This window comes from Giraffa tippelskirchi, chromosome 1, assembly GCF_054371585.1.
Source record: "Giraffa tippelskirchi isolate mGirTip1 chromosome 1, T2T-mGirTip1v1.2.pri, whole genome shotgun sequence".
Taxonomy (NCBI): domain Eukaryota; kingdom Metazoa; phylum Chordata; class Mammalia; order Artiodactyla; family Giraffidae; genus Giraffa; species Giraffa tippelskirchi.
Window position 1 is genome coordinate 165,718,066 of NC_137275.1, and position 23,672 is coordinate 165,741,737.

General features: G+C 37.6%; 1 protein-coding gene and 1 long non-coding RNA gene across 17 annotated transcripts in view; one reads left to right on the forward strand and one right to left on the reverse strand.

Moving 5' to 3' along the window:
- Positions 1-23,672, reverse strand: part of TRPM3 (transient receptor potential cation channel subfamily M member 3) — an 885,588-nt gene that overhangs the window by 430,135 nt on the left and 431,781 nt on the right. The gene's annotated exons all lie outside the window — the stretch shown is intronic.
- On the forward strand, positions 13,337-16,416 carry LOC145511589 (uncharacterized). Its single transcript, XR_014057980.1, has 2 exons — positions 13,337-13,817; positions 14,752-16,416. It is a non-coding gene; the product is annotated as an uncharacterized LOC145511589 (long non-coding RNA).

Genomic DNA, 23,672 nt, shown 5'->3' on the forward strand with positions numbered 1-23,672 from the left:
TGATAATTTGCCAAAGCCATAATAGGAAACTAACATGGCATCCACTGTCTCATTTAGTGACAGATTATGGGGTCATATGGAGCTCCCTGTATCTGTATCCTAGCTTCCAGCTTTCTGCTGTTGGGCTCTTTATCTCAAATTAAATACACTTTAAGATGCAGAAGTAACCAATATCCAGCAGGTGGCATGGAGTGCCAAAGGAACAGATGGGTAAAAAGAAGAAAAAAGTGAAATGAGATCACGAAGGTCTAATTATGGCATTATTATCTATAGAGTTTGGGGACAGATATACTGTGGCAGAGGCTGTAGGGTCCAGGACCAGACATTCCTTAAGCCAAAAATATCAGTGGTTACTCTAATATCCAGTGCTGACTAATTTAATCAGAATGCTGCTGAAGAGTGTCCGGGAAAGAATTTTTTTCTTAAAGACAGATGAATGAAGAGAGGACCTTTCCTTCCCTCTCTTCCTTCTTGGTATGCTGGATGTCAGGACATGTCATACTGAGCTGCTACATCTTTCAAATATGGTAGCCTCTAGCCACATGTAGTACTTGGGAGCATGTGAAATACAACTAGTATGACTGAGGAACTGGATTTCTTATTGTATTTAATTCTAATCAATTTACTTTTAAGTTATTGAACAGTACAGAAATAGACTACAGATATCATTAATCTCTTTCATTGATGGATGGATAAAGAAAATGTGGTATATACACAATAGAATCTTATTCAGCCATAAAAAGAAAGAAATCTTGCCATTTGTTAACAACATGAATGGATCTAGAGGGCATTATGCTAAGTGAAATAAGTCACACAGAGAAAGGTAAATACTGTATGATCTCACTTCTATGTGGAATCTAAAAGAAAAAACCCACAGAGGAGGGGCGGGGTGGGGAGCAGTGGGTTAAATGAGTAAAGGTGGAAGAAAAGTTAAATGAAAAAAAGAAAAAGGAAAATGTAAGGGTTTGCAACATTGGTTAATGTAAGCCTAGCAAGAATTCTTAAGCACTCAGTTTCCTTATGAACAAAGCTGAAAAATACTATTTTCAGTTCAGTTCAGTTCAGTCGCTCAGTCGTGTCCGACTCTTTGCGACCCCATGAATTGCAGCACGCCAGGCCTCTCTGTCCATCACCAACTCCCGGAGTCTACCCAAACCCATGTCCATCGAGTCAGTGATGCCATCCAACCATCTCTATTTTATACTATTTTAGCATCCATAAAAGCTGTTTCCAAAAGATGTTTATTTAAAAGAATGGTGGGAACACATGTGGACACTTGCTTTTTATTTTTAAACCCTCAGCTCATCTCTTCTTCCTTTATCTGTCTTCTTTTCTTACTTTTTAGGCTTCTCTGGTGGCTCAGATGGTAAAGAATCTGCCCTCAACAAGGGAGTTCCAGGTTCCACCTCTGGGTCGGGAAGATGCCCTAGAGAAGGGAATGGCTACCCACTTCAGTATTCTTTCCTGGAGAATTCCATGGACAGAGGAGTCTGGTTACCTTCGTCCAGGGGGTTGCAAAGAGTTGGACATGACTGAGGGACTAACACTACCTACAGCACCTACTTTTTCAAATTTAGTTGCATTCAGCTTAAACATCACCATGTCTATGAATCCTCCAGACAGTTAGGGATAGAAATTCAACTCAAAGAGCTTTAAACCTTTTAAAAAACTTCAAAACTAGAGAACTGTATCATATGTCCACTAAAGTCAATCAGTGAAATAATATGGACTCAGCAAAATCAACACAACAATGATAATACAACAACAAAATCAAAAAATAATGTCTTTAAAATACAAAATGCCCCTCCCCAAACTTAAGCCAAATACTTGAACTAAGGCTTAACTGAAGAAAGTATGCTCTGCTCTTTCCTTTTATTTGGTTTTCAAAGGAAATTTTGACTTTACACTATTTTTGCATTTCCTGCTAAAATCTGAACACAGACTAAGATGCAACTTTCATGTGCTATATTTGATATGGATGGTAATTGTAATATGATCGTTATTTGGAAAATTCTGCTTAATTCTTCCATTTCTTTTGTCCCTTATTAAGATCTCTTAACTCTACTATATTCCCCAATATTTTATGAATCAGTATTATTTCTGACATGATATGATCATTTTGTTGCCATAGAGATTATTTACAATGACTAATTCTGGTATTTTGGAAAGCTGAAAGCCAGAGACAAGTATATGTGATACAGTAACTGTCACTAATAAGTTAGAATATATATTCACACATATATGTTTATATATGGGTAAACATAGACATATATCAGTTATGTGTTTTACAAGCAATGAAAACTTTGGGAATAGAACCTGTGAAAACAAGATCAAAAGGCTCCTGTTGCCATTATTAACATTCTGAGGTTAAAGTCATACATATAGGATAAAATATTGTTAACCTATTAACAAGGTGGCTCAGTGGTAAAGAATCCACCTGCCAAGCAAGAGATGCTGGTTCAATCCCTGAGTCAGGAAGATCCCTTGAAGATGGAAATGGCAACCCACTCCAGTATTTTTGCCTGGGAAATCCCATGGACAGAGGAGCCTGATGGGCTATGGTCCACAGGGCTGCAAAAGAGCAAATTATCAGTTGGCTCCTGGAATGTCTTTGAGGTGTTAAAATTTTTTAATATTATATTAAAGTACCCTTATGATTTAAATTATAGTAAAATTTTATGTAATGAATAATTAATGACTCATGTATGTTATATAAATAGCTAATTTAAAAACATTCCAACTATGGTATAGAACAGCAGTTCCCAAATATTAGTTCTGGGATTAGTAAATTTCATGACAATTTTGTTACCATTCTATGAATAAGTGTGAAAAATAAGGACATAAGATATTATCTTTTATTCTGTATGTTCTAAATTTTTTTGTGTTAAAATATCTGTCCTTCAAGTAGGCAAGCTTGTGTTAGCCACCTTGGAAACTCTACTATAGAGCAAGATTTTGTAAACAGCAATTTCCAGACCATGATCTAGAAAATCAGAATGTCTGGGAGGAGGGCCTAGAAATTAACACGTTTAACCAGTTTTCTTTGATTCAAATTCATCCTAATGTTTGAGAACCATTAGTATGGAGTAAAGTGTATAAACTTTGGATCCAAACAGTCAAAAGTCTGGAGAAGGAAATGGCAACCCACTCCAGTACTCTTGCCTCAGAAATCCCACGGACAAAGGAGTCTGGCAGGCTACAGTCCATGGGGTCACAAGAGAGTCAGACACAACTTAGCAACTAAACAACAATATACCTTGTATATGTAAATTACCTTGTATATGTATTTTTGGATAGGCAGAAATTTAAGATGGTCCCCTTGAATTCCCAACCATTAATTATTCAATTAAACACAATTCTAGGTACTGCTATACAGAAATTTTGCTCATGTAATTAAGGTCCCAAATCAGTTGATCTTAAGACAAAAAGACTGTTCTGGTGAGTCTGAGTTGATCACATGAGCCTTTGAAAACAGAATTTTCTTGCTGGTTGTCCAAGAGAAGAAGTCAGAGAGATGCACTTAGGCAGGCCTGGAATAAGTCCAACATCCACATTGTGAACTGCCTATGGGGCCACATGGCAAGGACCTGAGAGTGGCTTCTAGTTGCTGAGATCAGCCCCCAACTGACAACCTCAGTCCTTCAACTGCAGGTAAATGAATTCCAAAATAACCTGAAGAAGCAAAGAGGGAGATCCTTCCCTAGATGAGCCTCCAGAGGAGCACGCAGCTGGCCTACATCAGGACTAACATCCTGATATCATCTTTGCTGTACCTTGAGCAGAGAATCCAGCCATGTTGTGCCAGACTTCTGACCTATATAGAACTTCGAGATAATAAATTGTTCTTTTAAATCTCTAAGATTGTGATGCTTTGTTATATAACATATATATATGATAATGTATATAATGGAATTGTATTATATGATTGCTTTTAAAAGATAACATATTGGAAGAACAAATTCTTCCTTTTGCCTTTTCCACCAGACACCTAAGCTTTTGTCTATGACATAAATAAGAAGTGACAGTTTTTATCTTCCGAGGACCAAATGGAAGGAGAAACAACATATTCACTATTTTGACATATCACCAAGGACTACATAAATGCACATCTCTTTCACTCCATCTCCTTTAGTTTGTTATAAATGCCCTACAGTGAAATAACCTTCCCTTCTCGCCCACAGACTTAGCTGAGAATATAGAAGTGACAGGAACTGAGCTTCTAACGTGAAGAAACAGCAATTCCCAAAGGTTTACAACTGTGAAGAGCTTCTTTCCTTGTTACTGTTGTTGAATTTTCATTTTCTCAGTACTTCTATATATTTGGGGGAGGGAATTAGTACTTTTGCCCTTCTGATCTGGTCAAGAAGATCAAGATTTTTTTTGAAAGATTTGGGACTTCAGTTACAGTAGTAAGCTTTATATGTTGTTCAAACTAAATTCTAATTGGTTGGGGTTATTTAGACCAGGAACTCACACATTCAACCAAATTCTATCTTCTAAAGTGTTTCAAATGAAAATAAAGCATGTTTCCAATCTCAGTGAAGTCAGATCTAATAGGAGCATAATGATCTCTTTCCCCATTTTTATAACCTAAAGCAAGTGTCTATAGGAATTTCTACTTATGTAGGATGCATGTGTGTATTTCCCATATAGATGATCTTCCCAATTCAGGGATTGAACCTGTGTCTTGCAGGCAGATTCTTTACCACATGAGCCACCAGGGAAGGCTGTAGATAATAATACCCAACATTTATTAAGCAATTGCATGCCAGATCCTGTAGTGAGTGGTTTTTAAGTATACTAATTTAACTGCCATAAGATCTCTTTGAGAGAGGTACTGTAAGTTCTAACCTTATGGTTTTTGTAGAAACAGTATAGTATTTAAATAATTTGCCCAAGATCATATAGCTAATAAGTGGAGAAGCTGGAACCCAGAAATGCTGGTTCTCAAGTTGTGTACATAATGTCTGTTCTATGTTGAGATGAGATATTTCTCTTAGTCAACAAATCTACTACATGCAAAGTGCAGCCTTTAGCAGAAGATGCAGGACCTTCATGTCAAAGAATGTTCTCTGCTTGGAGAGGCAAAACGCACAGGCATGAAAGAAGAAAACATCTAAAAACCAGTAATTGAGTCCAAACATTTCCCTTCCTTCACTACTGCTATTGGCAATAAAATTGAAGGACAGGAAAGCCTACTTTAAAGCTTCTGCCTAGAGCCTAGAAAATTCAATAAGGCACCATAAAACAGATAGTAGAGTTTAAGAATTCATAACAAGATAGAAGCTTTCAGTTCAACTTACAAGATAAATAGGTCTTGAAAGGTGACTCCCTGGATCTCTGTTCCTTTATAACATATTCTTGGCCCAAAACACCCTATGCTTGAAAAGCTTGTTTGAAATGAAGGAAGGCACAATTCAGCTCTCTTGATCGCAGGCTATTTGTTACTGTCACAGATGTTAGGATATTAAGCTGTGTGTGTGTGTGTGTGGCATGTGTGCACACACATGCACATATTTAAAAACAAAACAAAGGCATAAAATACACAGACAAGATCTTTTCCCTGGATCACAATTTAAAACTACTCATCTTCTTCCCACCATGTTACAAATGAGCTTCAAAAATAGAACTAGCACAACTGTATCCCTCCAGAAAATACTGTGTCTCTGAAGTTTGCATAGCTCAAAGTTAATATAAATTAAACCTTAAATAAGGTAAGGGGGAGCCTATTTACAAGGAACTTGTGATATATCATTCCTAATATGAAAACTACCCTTCAAATGATCTATTTTGGAAGTGAATATGTGTCATATTTGTTTTAAAGGAATTGCTCCTTTCAAGTTTCCTCACTTCTCATCTGAACTATGGTAATATCTTTCTAACTACTTCCCCTGTCTCATCACAAGCCGCACAACCTCCACCCTTAATCTTTCTCACTCCCAAGTTTATTCTCTGTATCACCTACAATACAATCAAGTCTGGACCCTGGATAGATTCATTGGTCCATAAACTTGGATGAAAAAGAAAACATCTTTATTTTCAGTAATCTCAAACCAAAATTTAGCATTTCCTTCTATGATGAAAAGAGAAACAAATTTCAGTATTACTTGAAGTAGATATGAGCTAGTCTTCAAACAAAACCACATTTTCCCAACTCACTAAAGTTGCAGCAAATATCCCCAATAGCATGTAAGTTCACCACCATTCAGAATTACCAGTTATTAGACCTGCTCCTAGATCTTATTGGGCTTCCCTGATGGCTCAGAAGGTAAAGAATCTGCCTGCAATGCAGGAGACACAGGATATGTGGTTTGATCCCTGGGCTGGGAAGGTCTCCTAGAGGAGAAAATGGCAACCCACTCCAGTATTCTTGCCTGGGAAATCCCAAGGACAAAGAAACCTGGTGGGCTACAGTCGAAAGGTTTGCAAAGAGTTGGACATGACTGAGCAACTAAGCACACAGATCTTATTATCTAATGCATTTAATAAAGAATCAAATATATAGCTGCATTACAAATTAGTTTATTTTTTGATTTGATCACTGTATTTCTATGTAACTGGTCTCTTTTGAAATTCTATGTCATCGTTTAGTTGCTAAGTCATGTCCAATTCTTTTGAGACCTCAAGGACTATAGCCTGCCAGGCTCCTCTGTCCACGCCAGGCAAGAATACTGGAGTGGGTTGCCATTTCCTTCTCCAGGGGATCTTTCTGACCCAGGGATTGAAACCACATCTCCTACATTGCAGGCAGATTCTTTACTACTTCTGAGAAGGGATCTTTATGCTTTCCCAGACTCCAAAAGGAGTCCATGGGACACATACAAGAAGAATCTCTGCTCCGGGGGATCTTTCTAATGTTTTCATGTTACTTCCTTAACTTAAACTTCTTCAGTGGCACCAATCCCACTCCCTAATAGTGTCCAAATCCTTTGTAGTTCACAGAAGGCCTTCCATGATCTGTGTGTCTCTTTCCATTGCCTCACCGCCTGTGTGTTGATCCTTGTACTCTGCTTTCCATCTGTTCCAAAATGTTTCAAGCTCCCAGATGCACTGAACCATCACAGCTCTCTTTTATCTCTGGGCACACTGTTCTGTCTGATAAAAATGTCTCTCCCTAATTGATTTCTGGTACGTTCAAGACCCAGCTCAAGAGTAGAAAATCAAGAGTTCAGTTTTGGACGTGCCAAGTATAAAATATACCTATTAGATATCCAAGTGGAAATGTCATGTCTGGAGTTCTGAGGAAAGGTCAGAAATGGGAATGTGAGTTTGGGAGACAGCAGCAGAGAGAGGGTGTTTTAAGCTGAAGACTTGATGAAATCAGTTGTGAAATGAGCCCAGATAGGAAAGAGAAAGGGCTTCAGGAGGGCTGAGTACACTGGCCAGCACCTGTACATGGTGGTGGTTATTTCTTTCAAATCAGGATCACTCTCTTTGGGGCAAACTGGGCAGATTCCAAGGGCCCAACCATCAGTGACCCAAAGTGCACACTATACAAGGTGTCCTCTGAGTTCTGAACTGAGCAAACAGTTACAGAGAGGGAGAGAGAGAACCACCAGTTACTAGCTGTCACCCTGGAAGATTAGTAACAGCACTTCTATTTCACAGAGAATGCAACTGGGACACAAATAATCATAAAGACTGAGCTAAAATCATAAAGACTGACACTACTCTTTATTGGTTGCATAACCTTGGACAAGATACTTAATGTCTCCCAAATTTCATCAAAAGATGAAGCTGTAAGGAGAATTTAGTATTGATAGAAATAATGGATACAAGTCTAATGCCTAACACAAAATAAATGCCCAAAGTGTGTCAGCTGTTGATATGAAATATCTTGGTCAGTGTTAGAAATTCTTGTTACTGTGCCTAAGGAATTTACCCAGGTGTATGCAACCCCAAAGCTTATGATCATTCTGCTGTGCCATGACTCCTGTGCTTGAGAACTACCTGATTTTGGCTCTATCCCTTCTTTCTCTTGTTTACTTCTCTAATGTTCCCTAAAAGCAATTTCTAAAATTTAATTCTATCTTTTAATTGGAAAGTGCTACTGCTGAAACTGGCTCTGCTTACTGCTCTCTGGCAGGAAATATGCAGTTTCAAAAGGGCTTCACAAATGTGTGGCCAGGGAAACTCATTGTTTCCCCTCTTCTCCTCTCAGCCCACTTTACACTCCAGGGGAACCTCCACTAGCTTACTCAGCATCCAGGGCTTGCCAGCAAGGCATCAAGCACTGTTCTTTTCCCAAACTGCAGTTAAACATGTGGATTAGCTACATTCCTGCTGACTCTGATTTCATTGTGTATTCTATTTAATAAACTTTCAGCCACTATGGATGTAAGGAGCCAAAGGATGGCAGACAATTAATTTATCCCTGCTGATCAATTAGCAACATGGACCCAGCTTAGTATGATCATCTTCAAAACATCTTTTCTTCTTTTCTGCAGTGTGTTCTCTAGCCCACTTTTTCTTTATACATGTGATTCATTCAATCCAGGTGGCTGGTCCTAATAGACAGCAACCACTAAGCCACCAGGGGACTTTTGCAGAAATCAGAGCATGTAGGTTTCCATGATTCCTGCTCCCTCCTTTGTAAGAGTGTAAATGTGTTTGTGTTTTTATGAGTGTGTGTAATCTCATTTTATTTCTCTATCTTACATTTGGTTGAAAATTGTTCTAGGAGTCTTTATAGAGCAATGCATGTGTGCTGACCATTTTTTAAACAGTCACCATTTTCTAACAATAAGAAATCTAACTCTGTTTGAATGGTACTCATAGGGTTTCCTAAAAGGATTTACTAAAAAACATTTAAATCAGCTGTTTAAGCAAATTTTCTCTAGGTCAGGGCAATTGACAAGTAGAAGAGAGATGGATTACTTACTGCTTTTAACTGATCTTTGCTAAAGTATACATGTTAGATTATTCCTTTAAAAAAAAAAACCTTAATTTCCAAACCCAATGCACTGGGGCCATTTTTCTTTATATTTCCTTTTGTTTTACCATTTGTCATCCCTGCCTATCAAGTGTCCCTATATCAATTAGGGAAGATATCTGGTAGGATTTTGACATTTTTTTCCCCATGAGTCTGTGGCAGAATCTGTTAAAGAACAGTGCAGTATTGCTTGTCTATCCATTCATAATGCCACAACAAGAGCCATTTGTTTTAATTAGTTATGTTAGAGGTTCCTAGCATCTTTCCAGATGTGTGTGCAAGATGATGAATAAACATAGCATTCCAGGCTCTTAAAAATTAATTGCTTAAAATAAAGCCCTGCAAAACCCAACTGCTGTATGCCTCTATGCACACTGATTCACACACATTCAAATTGTTGGACTCATTTATTAATTGTTCTATCTTGGTGTCCCAACTTTGGTTCCTAATTGCTATAATTTTATGCAATTTCAGGAAGAAACTCTAATCTTATCCCCCTTTCCTCTGTAATTCTCTGGATTCAAGCTCTATGCATATCATTACTGCATCTTTGAAACTGTCTGGGGCTTATTTACCCTACTGGACTGAAAACTGCTTAAGGGCAACTACTATCATATTTACTTTTGTAATCACAGAATCTAGTGTCTTACATATTGAAGGTACTACAATATATTGTTGGATTAATGAAAGGCCTTCCTTAACTTTTTCAGATGAATAGCCAATGATATATTCTTAGAAAAAGTAAACGAATACACACAGAAACGGAATACTGCCTATCATTTAAGGGGATTAAGAACTTTGATCTATACATACTTAGCTCAGTCTATTCAGAGAGTGAAGTCCTAGGTGGTGAAACACATAGATTAATACTGTTGAAAGTCATGAGGAATCTGATAGAGAAATTCTGTCCTCTTGTTCATTGCTCCATAATGACACCAAAGAACTTGGGTCATTTATGTCTACTGCAAACAAATCCTGATAGTCCAATCAAGTGAACAAGATAGATAACCAGGAGCATTTGTTATGCTGGCTTATGAAAGACTAAGCAAACAAGGATAGTAAATATATGGTTCCACTTACAGCTTCATCCCATGGCCATGGCACTCAGATTGTATGCAAGGCTAACAGTGAATCACTGGCCAAGTCACAATATTAAATCAAACTAATTTCCCACTGGGTCATTCCTAGTGTACTGAATACTATCTGCTTTAATGGTTTATTTGGAATTTCCTCTTTTATTTTTCACCTTAATAGTAGTCTAAAGTTTTCTTTAGTTGGGCTGAGTAATTATCTGGTTAAACTGTCCTCAAAAGCTTTAACATGAAGAATTTAGTATTTAAAAGTAACTAGAAATTTAGACTAAATTTCTTTTGTTGTTATTTGTCACCCATGGCAAGGTACATGGGGAGAACACTTTCTAGATCTCAGGATTTGTGGGAAGGCTTGCCATTCTTTGTCATAAATGAGAGTAACCTTCTAATAAGTCATAAGTATACCTTTAATGGGGATTTATGACTCTTGTTTATGACTCTGTGGGTCATATTGGGGTTTCTTCTGCCTTAATCTCTTTATGCTCTACTGAGTATACTTTGTTGTCTGCATCTTAAGGACTGGATGGACAATGTACTTTCAAATTACAGAGCTCAAAACTTTTATAACTTCAGTGAGGTATAGTCCTTTTTCCTTTTTTCCTCCCCTATGTGTCACATATTTATACTCATTAACTTTGAGCTTTCTTTGGTTTCCTTTCACCTTTTCAAAATCTCTTACACAGTCTTTCCCAGACTATCATTTCCAATTATTTTTTTAATCTAGTCAATCAGAGTATATTTTCACCTTCCCTTTAAAAAGGTAGGCTAGCTTCTTTTGAAGGCCATGTCATTAATGTCTAGGTTCCAGATGATCTTCAGAACACACATATTGCAGTTAATTTGACAGAATCCTAAGTGTTCAGTGTCCCTGGGTATCATTGTTAATTATAATCCATTGTAGATTTCTAGTAAAAATTTTTATTTTTTATTTTTTTGCATTTCTTGGATAACTGTTGTGCCCTTCTTGATATTCTGTATCTACCTTTTCTGAATTGAATCTTTTTGTCTCAACACTCCTCTAATATCCATTTACACAGCATCCAAGCCTCATAAGAGAATATCCCACATCCCACAGCACACAGCCCACACAGTAACAAGAAATACCTTATCCATATGCCTTCCAGCCTGTTTCTATTGTTTTCAGGTTACAACTGTTGCTGAAAAATTGTTTTTAATTTTATTCTCTATTTATATAATCTATATATCATGCTTCAATTTTATTTCTCAGTTTTAGTTTTTACTTATCCTGATGTAACCCCTTTCACTGAATTTTATTTTTATCATTACACTATTTTTTAGTTGTTTTCTGCTACTGTGTTATCTTACCACCACTCCCTTCTCCCACAAAAAGGATACATTATTTACTCTTAGAATCCAGATTACAACACTGTGAAACCTACAGCTTCACTAGTGTGGTTTAGAAGTCCTGGAACTGCATTTCCATTTATTTTGCAATGGTGGTCCTTTCCTTTTCTTTAAACTTTTACTTTCTACTCCTCTGTCCCCTGCAATACTACACGGTGCACTCCTTATTTTCATACTTGCCAGAATTTTTTGTACCATAAATGCTAGATAGAAAGCACTGTGATGGAAGATAGGCACATTTACAAGGCATAATTGTAGCAAAGCCCCGTAGCTCTACCTAACTGACAATCACTGCCTCCTTTAAGCTCCTTGGCCCCTTCCATTTCACCTTAAGATGAGTTTTCCATTTTCCTTCAATTCTAGCTGCCTTTCAGAGAAGGGAGCATGCTGGCATGAAAATACTCAGTAAAGATGAGTCAGAGTATGTGGCCTGTCTCCCACAGGGCCTCACTAGAGAGAAAGAATTATGAAGGCGCTGACCTGGTAATATGCTGTCCATCACACCTGAGGCAGATTGCATGTGTACTTTCAATTGTATTGATTTTTCCAGCTGTGTGAATGCGGCAGTCTGTGGATGTTCATACTTCCTCATTTGGACTCCTTAAGACAGTGGTTCATACCAGAATTTAGCATCAGAATTTACCAGGACAGTGATTAAAAACAATAAGCAGGAGTGGTGATACTACCCTGGATAAAAGCAGAAGAAATCTTCACTTCTTTTCAAAGGCAAAAGGGTAAAGAGTTAGGTGGGAATTATCAGGGGAAATGAAAGACAAGAAACCCCATTATAATTATTCCTCTACGATAATGTTTCTTGAGAACACTTGGCTACCACATGTAGTATCGTGGATTTGACATATTTTAATTGCCTGTTATTTTTGGCAAGGTGGCATTTTAAGTTTTTGTTCCCTAACTGCAGAATGGATAAATACAGCATTTGACTCATATGTTGATCCAGGATTATTTTTATTCTCCAGCACCTTCCAATGTCACACCAAAAAGAGGTACAACACTTTCTGGGCACTCCTCCTACAGATGGTCTAAAATATCCACTCAGGACAGCAATCCTAATGGCTTTCAGAAGCATCTGAAACAATCCACAGTGTGGTTCAGCAGAAGTCACTTGAGGGAAATGCATTCCTCTCCTGTGACTTCAGCATTCAGGCCATATTTAAAGTTAGAGCCCTCTGCAATGAAGGGTTTCTGCCAAGCCTTTAGCTTCATATATTACGACAGCTTGGTGCTTTTCTGATCTCACTTATCCTGAGAAAGCTGTCAGGGATGGCCCCTGCAGAGACAGCTGACCCAAATTATGACTTCTTTCAGGGAAGGGAAACCCCTCTAGGACAAACAGGAAGCGATCTTTCAGCATAATGTATTCTCATTGGGAGCAAGTAAATAGTTTACTTTTTAGTTCAAAGCAGTGAATTCAAGGCACATAAGTTAGTTTTGGCTCAATGTGACCCTAAAATCAAGTCAAATGGAATGAGTTTACAATTCAGAGCCTTAAAATTCTGTTTGGCTGAACGCTGAGGTTAAAGTGTTGAATTCCATCTCATTTTAGCTATTATTTTTTCTTTAGTCATTTCCAAAGTACTGCTAAGTTTTGGAAATAAAATAAAGAAAGTGCTAAATTGCTTTTCAGACCCATGACCAGGCTTTTGTGGTGCAAAAATAATCCCCTGAGGTGTGGTGTTTAAATGAAAAATAAATTTGAAAGTGTATATATTCAACAAAATAAAATTTCAATCTAGTTCGGATTCAGAGAAATTTAGACTCTGTTTTTTCTTTTAATTTGACTTTCCCCTTCCAGTTGTCAAACTTATCTAGTTTTATTACCATTAGTGAAAGTCGCTCAGTTGTGTCCGACTCTTTGTGACCTCATGGACTATACAGTCCATGGAATTCTCCAGGCAGAATACTGGAGTGGGTAGACTTTCCCTTCTCCAGGGGATTTTCCCAACCCAGGGATTGAACTCAGGTCTCTCATATTGCAGGCGGATTCTTTACCAGCTGAGCTACAAGGGAAGCCCAAGAATACAGAAGTACGTAGCCTATCCTTTCTCCATGGATCTTCCTGACTCAGGAATTGAACCGGGGTTTCCTGCATTGCAGGCAGATTCTGTACCAACAGTTCGCTGATTAAATAACAGAATCATCTGCCATCATAAAGTAAAGGGATCTTGCCTTTTACTTCATCAATCTAGACCCCTCACACAGTTAATAAAAGCTGATAATAAAGTGTGTATCTGCTAATTTAGTCCGTAGGACTGACACACCCTGAAAAGGGAGGTGGGCTGTTTTTCCTTGTTTTTTTTCATTAGTATGCACAGAATAAAGGTCTTCACAGAATCAAGATAAATTGTAATCACTTCATCTTGCAATTTATCAGTCATGTCATTTTCATAGAAGAAACTGATGTGAGTCTGGTAAGTTTTGTTCTTATGTTAGCCAGAAAACAAAATACCTTTTCTTACTAGAAGGGTCTGAACAAATTACACGCAGAATGCAAAATAACAATTTATTTCCTCAGTTTTGTCTAATTGCCTCCCCTCCAATAGGTGAAACACTGGTGCAGAACATATATGAATGGTGGTTGGTGGATGGGTAATTAAGTGAATTAGCGTTTAATTCACTAATATTAGTGCAGTTAGAAACCAAAGCCAGTTCTGGGCCACTCCAATGCCAGGACCTGGGAGTCCTGGCTATAGTAGGTGGTGTGGTCTGAGAACCCTTAGGTCTTCCCAAAAGTAAGCCCAATGTGGGGTTATGTCTATAACCAGTTCATTAGTGCTGCATCTTTTGATTCATTTTATCAGCCCTGGAATAACTAAAAAATAGAAATAAAGAAAAAAAGCATACATCATGTCACTTTCTCTTAAGATTTTTACATTTGTTCTTTCTATTAAAGTCATCTAAAGCTTTATTATATCTCAGCAAATCCAAGATTTATGTTACTTCATAGATCTGGTATCCCAAAGTTACACTATTCCTACTGATCTACATGATTTCTAAACAGGCATACTGAATTATTCTAAATGCCTTGGTGCCATACAATGTCCACTAAGGACAAAAAAAGCCAGGAACAATAGAGACAGTGTAAAAAATAAAACCAAACACTCTCCTCTTCTTTTGTCCTCTTATAAAAACAGCAATTCTCTAACCCTGAAAAATTAGCTTTTTTGATGTGGAATCCAAAGCAAAAAATCCTTCTAATGAAAGGAGGACTATCTTGTTGATCCCCATGTGTCTAAGGCAGCTATTTTGATTTCTAACCCAAGAGGGAGTATGAGACACACAGCATCTATCATGTGGTGGCAGTAACTTGGAACTCAGTCACTTCTGTTTTCCCTTGCTGCTCAGTTGGCAGAGACATATGTGAAAGAGAAGAGAGCTGCCCAAGATGGTTCTGTATAACCCCAAGGAAGAAAGGAATGGCACGCAGACCACAGACCAGGTACTGGGTCTTGGGTGCCCCCTTATGGTTGACAAGCCAGTAGAGATGTGGGAAGTGAGGAATGAGGGGGTAAAGAGGGATAGAGGGTTCCAGTCTTGTTTCTTACATTCACCTTTTCCCTTTCTGTGCTCCAGACATACTGACCTTCTCTTAGTTCCCAAATGAGCACCAAGTTCTCCTTTTCTTTGTACATGCTGTTCCCTGTGTTTAGAATGCTTTAATTTATACCATTTGCCTAGTTAACTCTTATCCACCCTTCAAAGTTCACCTTTGACATCAACTCAAAGAAGCATTCCCTGACTCCATGTACTACGTTATTTTATGTACTATATGCCATAAGCAATCATCAGTGGCTTGAAATACTTCACTTCACTGAAACTGGACCCAATGGTTTTAGCTTTCAAACTTTACAAACAAATGTCAGCCTCCAAATCTAATGCAAGCAAACACACTTCTTTTTACTGAGAGCTCTTGGAGAAAATAAAGACCAACTTTTGAGACACACACAATTATTCTACATTGAAGTTTTCACTATAACTTCATCCATTATGTTGATCATTTTTCTGTTTGGGCTCTTTTCTCCTTCCATTCATTATACATGTCTATTCTCTAGTAATACTTGCCACACCTCAGATATAACAGGCATTCAAGGAAGACTTATTTGGTTAGGATGATCAATTTATTAGCTCTTTAACGTTACTTAAATGTAAACTCAAACTCCAGTGAACTACAAAATAAGTAAAGGGCATAGCTCTAATTTTAAATTATCTTTTATCCTGAACATCCCCTTTCCCCCCTCAACTTTTTGTTTGAAAAATTTCAAATCTGCTTTTGAGTTGAAGTAATAGTATAATGAGCACCTCTATACCTTCAGCTAGAGCTATTCTCCACATATATCCTTCAGAATTACTTGAACACAAGTTGCAGATATTCTGATAGTTTATCCCCAAATTCTTCAACATATATCATTAAGAACCACAATAGTTTCCTATACAACTACAAAACCAATATCACAACCAAGAAAAGTAACATAGAAAAGTACAACTTAATATATAGTTCATATTCAAATTTTCCAAATATGTCTTTAAAAATTTTTGTTGTTGGACCCAGGATTCAATAAAGGATTACTTACAGCATTTGATTGTCAATTCCCTGTAATCTCTTTTAAACTAGAATAAATTTATTACCTTTATATTTATCTTTTCTGGCTATTTATTATACTGACATTTTCAAAGGGTCCTGGGGTCAGTTACCTCGTATGATTTTTCAACAAACTGACTAGTCTCATTGTATGTAGTTTCAAGACTAGATTTAGTTTAAATATTTTGAATCCTTTGAATATTGCTTTTTTTTCAGTTGATACGATATCCCAGAATCATTCTATAGCAGTTCAAAGACATTTTTCCTCATTCACTGTGTCCTCATGTTCAGAGTACTTCAGAGTACTATGAGAGTTTCCAGTTACCACACACTTTGGATTTTATCATTTGGGGACTTTCACATTTTTTTCTGTAGTTTTTATCATTTAAACCAGAGCTTTCCTTATGAAAATCTGCTAAGGAAAAAGAAAACTAACGAACCAGAGTTGTTTAGTTTAATTCAGTAGAGATATGGAGCCTATTTTTGTTTTGAATAGCATATCCACATGTCACACTGAGAAGCACACTTTGGACAGTTCCTTACACCTTTGCTTCTAGCCTAATAATAATAAATCATGAGAGAGGTAAAGAAATGCTGAAGACACTACCAACCGTGAGTACACTGCAGATCTCATCAGCATCTCTTTTTTAAATTGTGGTAAAACACACATAACACAAAATGTACCTTTTGAACTATTTTTAAAGGCACAGTGATGGCACTAAATACATTCACATTGTTCCACAACTATAACCAATATCCACCTCCAGAATTTTTATCATCTTCCCAAACTAAAAGCATGTACTAAAGTGATTAAAAGTACAAAAGATTATAATAACTGTTAGAAAAGAATCTAGAGATATATTTTTTAGGATTAGTGAGTGAAATAATTTGGTTCATTAGCTAAAAGATCAATATATAAAAATTAATTTATTTCTGTATTTCATCAACAAATTTTTAAATTTAAAAAGTTTCTGTTTGTACAAAAAAATCTTCAAATACCTAGCAATAATTCTAACAAAAGTAGTGAAAGAAGTCTAAGTACCCAGAAAACTGAAAAACATATACTGAATGGAGATTTTTAAAAAATTAAATAATTGTGGGGATACATATTAGATTCATGGGTTGGAATACTGATATTGTAAAGATGCCATATCTCTGCAAATTGATCCATAAACTTAATGCAATCCCAGTTATAAGTCTAAGAGAGTTTTCTTAAAATGATAACCTGATTTTAGAATTTATACGGAAATTCAAAGGGCCAAAAATAGCCAAAACAACCATGAACTGGAATACTTACATGACCACATTTCAAGAAACAGGGGGTAGACAGAAGAAGATGGCAGAGGAGTAAGATGAGGAGATCGCCAGCCTCCCCACAAATACATCAAAAACTCATCAAGTTATGGAACAACTCCTACAAAGCAAGCTCTAGGCAACAGCAGAAGACCCCAGGCCTCCAGGGGGACAGGCTAAGCTCCTTGAAATGAGTTTTTTGATTTTTTTTTTATATATTTGACTGCTTTTCCTATAGTTCCTTACTAGCTGTAGCTATTCCTGAATATATATAAATCTCTTCCACATACATCTATTTATTTTGCTTTTCTATTTTTCCTTTTCTCTCTCTCTCTTTTTTACCCTGTTTTCCACCCCCCTCCTTTTCATTTTTCCCTCCCTTCTTCTCTTTTTTTTCTCCCTTTTTTTCCTCCACTCGTTCTTTTTTCACCAAGTAAGTTAAATTGTTGAGCTCTCTTTGCTATATTCCCCATGAGCCCTCTGCTCAGGCTCAGTTTTCCAGATTGAGCGTTAGCTAGCTCTTCTTTTAATTGGTTGATACCACTTTTGGTTTCCCTTGTTCACCAAGTCAATGTCCTGTACTTTTTTCTTTAGAATACTTTGGTTGTAACTGTATGTGTGGAAGTGTGTGTATATGTCCCATTATTTCTGTAGTTACCTGCTTGATCTGTTTGATCTCCTCCCATTAGAACACAGGCATAAGTCACCCCTAACAAAAAATCGACACAAACTGCTCAACCAACCTTTCCCTCCAAGGACAAAAACCAAAGGGAAGAGTAATACAACCCTAAAGCCTGGGAAAAGGAGACCTCAAGTGGAGCGAGTTTAAAAAAAAAAAAAAAGATTTATGAAAAGACAGAGAAATACAGCACAAACGAAAGAGCAAGAAACTCACAAGACCAAATAAACGAAGAGGAAATAAGCAACCTACCTGAAAGAGAATTCAGAATAATGATAGTAAAGATGCTCTGAAGACTTGAAAATAGGATGGAGAAAATGCAAGACACATTTAACATGGTTAATAAAATCACCAAGGACATAGAAGAAATAAAGAATAAGCAAACAAAGATGAATAACACAATTACTGAAATTAAAAATACTCTAGAAGGAACCAAAAGCAGAATAACTGAAGCAGAGGAATGGATAAGTGAGCTGGAAGATAGAATGGTGGAAATAACTGCTGAAGAGCAGAATAAAGGGAAAGGAATGAAAAGAATTGAGGACAGCCTCAGAGACCTTTGGGATAATATTAAACGCACCAACATTAGAGTTACAGGGGTCTCAGAGGAAGAAGAAAAAAAGAAAGGCACTGAGAACATTTTGAAGAAATTATAGTTGAAAACTTCCCCAACATGGAAAGGAAATAGTCCATCAAGTCGAAAAAGTGCAGAGTCCCTTATAGGATAGACCCGAGGAGAAACACATTGAGACACATATTAATCAAGTTAACAGAGATTAATTAAGCACAAAGAAAGAATATTAAAAGCAGCAAGGGAAAAGCAACATGTAACATACAAGGGAAAACCCATACAATTAACAGTGGATCTTTCAGCAGAAACTCTGCAGACCAGAAGGAAATGGCTGGATATATTTAAAGTTATGAAAAAGAAAAATCTACAACAAAGATTACTATACCCAGCAAAGATCTCATTCAGAATTGATGGAGATATCAAAAGCTTTACAGACAAGCAGAAGTTAAGAGAATTCAGCACCACCAAATCAGCCTTGCAACAAATAATAAAGGGACTTACATAGCCAGTAAACACAAGAGAAAGGAAAGATCTACAAAAAAAACCCCAAAACAATCAAGAAAATGCCAATAGGAACATATGTATCAATAATTATCTAAATGTAAAGGGATTAAATGCACCAACCAAAGATACCGACTGACTGAATGGATAAAAAAAAAAAAAACACCAAGATCCATATATATACTGCCTACAAGAGACCCACTTCAGACCTAGAGATATATACAGATTGAGAGTAAAAGGATTGAAAAAGATATTCCACGTGAATGGAAACCAAAAGAAAGCCAGAGTGGCAATACTTATTTCAGACAAAACAGACTTAAAAATAAAGAATATTATAAGAGACAAAGAAGGACACTACATAATGATGAAGGTATCAATCCAAGAAGAAGACATAGCAACTATAAATATTTATGCATCCAACACAGGAGCATCTCAATACCTAACACAAATACTATAGGCAAGAAGAGGGAAAATTGACGGTAACATAATAATAGCAGGGGACTTTAACACCCCACTTACACCAGTGGACAGATCATCAAAACAGAGAATCAATAAGGAAACACAAACCTTAAATGAAACATTAGACTAAATGGACCTAATTGATATCTTTAGGACTTTCCATCCAAATGCAGAAGAATACACTTTCTTCTCAAGTGCACATGGAACATCTCCAGGTTAGGGCCAGATGACTTCACAAGGGAATTGTATCAAACATTTAAAGAAGAGCTAATGCTTATTTTTCTGAAACTCTTCCAAAAAATTTCAGAGGAAGAAACACTTCCAAACTCATTCTACGGGGCCACAATAACCCTGATGCTAAAACCAGGCAAAGACAATACAGAAAAAGAAAATTACAGGCCAACATCACTGATGAACATAGATGCAAAAATCCTCAACAAAATTCCAGCACACAGAATTCAACATCACATTAAAAAGCTCATAAACCATGATCAAGTTGGGTTTATTCCAGGGATGCAAGGATTCTTCAATATATGCAAATCAATCAATGTGATACACAATATTAACAAATTGAAAGGTAAAAATCATATGATCATTTCAATAGATGCAGAAAAAACCTTTGACAAAATTCAGCACCCATTTATGATTAAAACTCTTCAAAAAATGGGCATAGAAGGAACCTACCTCAACATAGAAAAGGCCATATATGAAAAGCCCACAGCAAATATTATTCTCAGTGGTGAAAAACTGAAAGCATTCCCTCTAAGATCAGGAACAAGACAAGGGTGTCCAAACTCCTCATTATTATTATTCAACATAGTTTTGGAAGTCCTAACAATGACAATTAGAAAATGAAAATAAATAAAAGGAATCTGGATCAGAAAAGAAGAAGTAAAACTCTCACTGTTTGTAGATGACATGATACTACACATAGAAAACTCAAAAGAAACTATCAGAAAATTACTATAGCTAATCAGTGAATTCAGCAAAGTCACAGGATACAAGGTAAATACATACAAATCACTTGCATTCCTATACACTAACAATGAAAATTCAGAAAGAGAAATTAAAGAATCAATCCCATTCTCCATTGCAACAAAACCAATAAAATATCTAGGAATAAACCTACCTAAGGAGACAAAAGACCTGTATACAAAAAATTATAAGACACTAAAGAAAGAAATCAAAGATGACATAAATAGGTGAAAAGATATTGCATGTTTCAGGGTAGGAAGTGCCAGAGTCCTGCTCCAGCTGGTCCAGGGGTTTCCTCAGGATGGACAGCATCAGTGTAGAGAAGAAACAGTGAGACTAGGCAGGTGTGAGGCAGCGTCAGCGTCTGAGCTTTGTTTTTTAAAGGGAGCTTTTTATATCTTAAGTTGTACATAGAGGAAAATGTAAAATGTGGAGTCATGCCAAATTAGCTCAGTGGGTCAGCAGTTTTTGGCCTTTATTGAAACCAGGATACTTTTTTGTATATCTTATTTACAAAAGTCTCATGTTGTTTACATCATCTTCTGGCCTGGAGGCCTGCTAATATCTTATGACTCTTTATTGATAAGGGTTGATCAGCCAGAACACTTTTTCTAAAAGTATTTTTGTATCAGGCACAGAACATAGCAGAGCTACATTTTTTTAAAGAATATAGGCACAGTGGATTATGACAAAGAAAGGATTCATTAACTCAAAGTTTCAAAGTAAAGCTTGTTTTTTATAATCTATCTTTTGCCTTGAGCTTAAGGGAAAAGAATGTGGTCCCATAAAGTCATGGTACGGCAGGCTGAAACAATGTAGCACCAAGGTCAGTTCTTTCACAAAAATCAGGAGCTAGATTAACAACTGTCTTATTATTTTCATATTAAGGCTAAACCTTTATTTTTATAAGTCTCTAACTACTGTATCTTTATTATATAGGCTCAGGGCGTTAAAAGCAAAAACATAGCAAGTAAATATAGACCGAATAACAGTTTTATAAAGTAATATTTCTTATGTTTTTCCAATAGGCTTTCTCCCCCTTGAAGGGCTCTGTGCCCATTGGGGCCTTTTATGCATTCAGGCTCTCAATGCTGTTTATTGTTGAGGAGTAGTCATGTATACTAGTTCTAAAGTTACAGGCACATTTGTCAAGCAAACTAAGATGCTAGCAAGAGGAGTTTAGATTAAAATACTCTTTTTTATGAATAATCTTAGAGTGCCACCGTTCGGGGGGCATGTTCATTAGAGTTTTAAATTGACCTGGTTAGAAAAGGATAGGGAAGGCCTTCTGCCTAAGTCACAGAAATTAGGGAGCAGTCTATTATAGCAAGCATCAGAAAGATATCATCTTTAAGGTGAGCGCCAAAACAGCTTATCACAATCCCTGAGGCCTGAGTTGCCTTGCTCATCAGGTCTTCTCCTCATGACCTTGTCATGGGTGGGATCTCGTGTTCTGGCTCCCGGCAAAGAAGAACCAATATTGTGAAAATGACTATACTACCAAATGAAATCTACAGATTCAATGTGATCCTTTACCAAATTACCAATGGCATTTTTCACAGAACTAGAACAAAAAATGTCACAATTCACATGGAAACACAAAAGACCCCAAACAGCCAAAGCAGTCTTGAGAAAGAAGAATGGAGCTGGAGGAATCAATATGCCTGACTTCAGACTATACTACAAAGCTACAGTCATCAAAACAGTATGGTACTGCCACCAAAACAGAAATATAGACCAGTGGAATAAGATAGAGAACCCAGAGATAAACCCAAGCACCTATGAGTACCTTATTTTTGACAAAGGAGGCAAGAATATACAATGGGGCAAAGAAAGCCCCTTCAATAAGTGGTGCTGGGAAAACTGGACAGCTATATGCAAAAGAATGAAATTAGAACACTTCATAACACCATACACAAAGATAAACTCAAAATGGATTAGAGACCTAAATGTGGTAGAACAAGATGGTGGAGGAGTAAGTGGATATGGACTATATCTCTCTCCACAGATACATCAGGAATACACCTTCAGACTCAGAATTGCATGCAGAACATCAGCTGAGAGCAGAGAGGAGTATCTGACCAGTGGAAAAGAATATATAGAACCATGCAAAACTCAGTAGGACAAAGGAACTAGGGGGAAAAACAGGAGTGTTAGTAGGACTGGACCTGCCCTTGGTGGGTGGGGGAACTGAAGCAGGGGTCTGATCCCCACACAGTGGCAACTGTCTGAGTCAGAGGAGAAACATTTAAGGGTGAGAGTGAAACAGTTGATCTGTGGCAGCCTAAATGGAATGAGAATCAGACAGTCCTTGTCACAGCCATACATATACTGGACAGGAACACGCATCTCCTGGAAGGGGCAGTGTCGAGGAGCAGGAGTTTAGGGATTGTGGAGCATTCTCAATGCGAGGGCTGCTGGTGACTGCAGAGAGACAGATTGAGGGGATGTGAGGGAGGAGATCATGGTGGGAAATGCCTGTGGAGGAAAGCCAGGCAGCCATGAAAACAAGGTGATACTGCTGAGTCATGTGTAAGGGGTGGAGCCATCAAAATAGCCTCTCTCTCCACACCCCAGCATTGGCAGCTGAACAATAGAGAGGCTGGCCCATCAAACACCTGATACACTGAACTACAGAGTAGGACCCCAGCCAGGATGCCCCTTTAAGTGCCAAATGCCCTGATCTACAGAAAAGGACCCCAAGCAAGGGGTCCCTATACGTATCTGAATGGGCGGAGCTACAGAGAAAGACTGGCCAAAGAGGCCTTCTGATCGCCAGCTACAAGAGGTTTGAAAAAATGACTCTGATAGGGCCATAACTCCTGCCATGGAGGCAGTCTGTGTCCCTGCACACTTGGTGCCACCAGGGTCCCTGAAAGCCAAGCAGTTGCACCACCTTACGCTCAACTCTCACTGGGGCAGAGCTGACACGGGCAAAAAAAAACAGTCTTGTGTTAATGCATGCAGGGTTGCTTTGGTCCTGTCCGAGTCTTTGCAATCCTGTAGACTGTGGCCTGCCAGGTTTCTCTGTCAGAGAAGGGGTTCTCCAGGCAAGAATACTGGAGCATATTGGCCAATACTGGTGGCCATACCTTTCTAGAGCACTACATTTCCTTCTACCCTAGCCGCCAACCCCCCTGAGTACCTGGTGCTGCCAGATCCCCTGTGACCTAAGCAGCTGCACCACCTCCACACCTGGCCCTCACAGG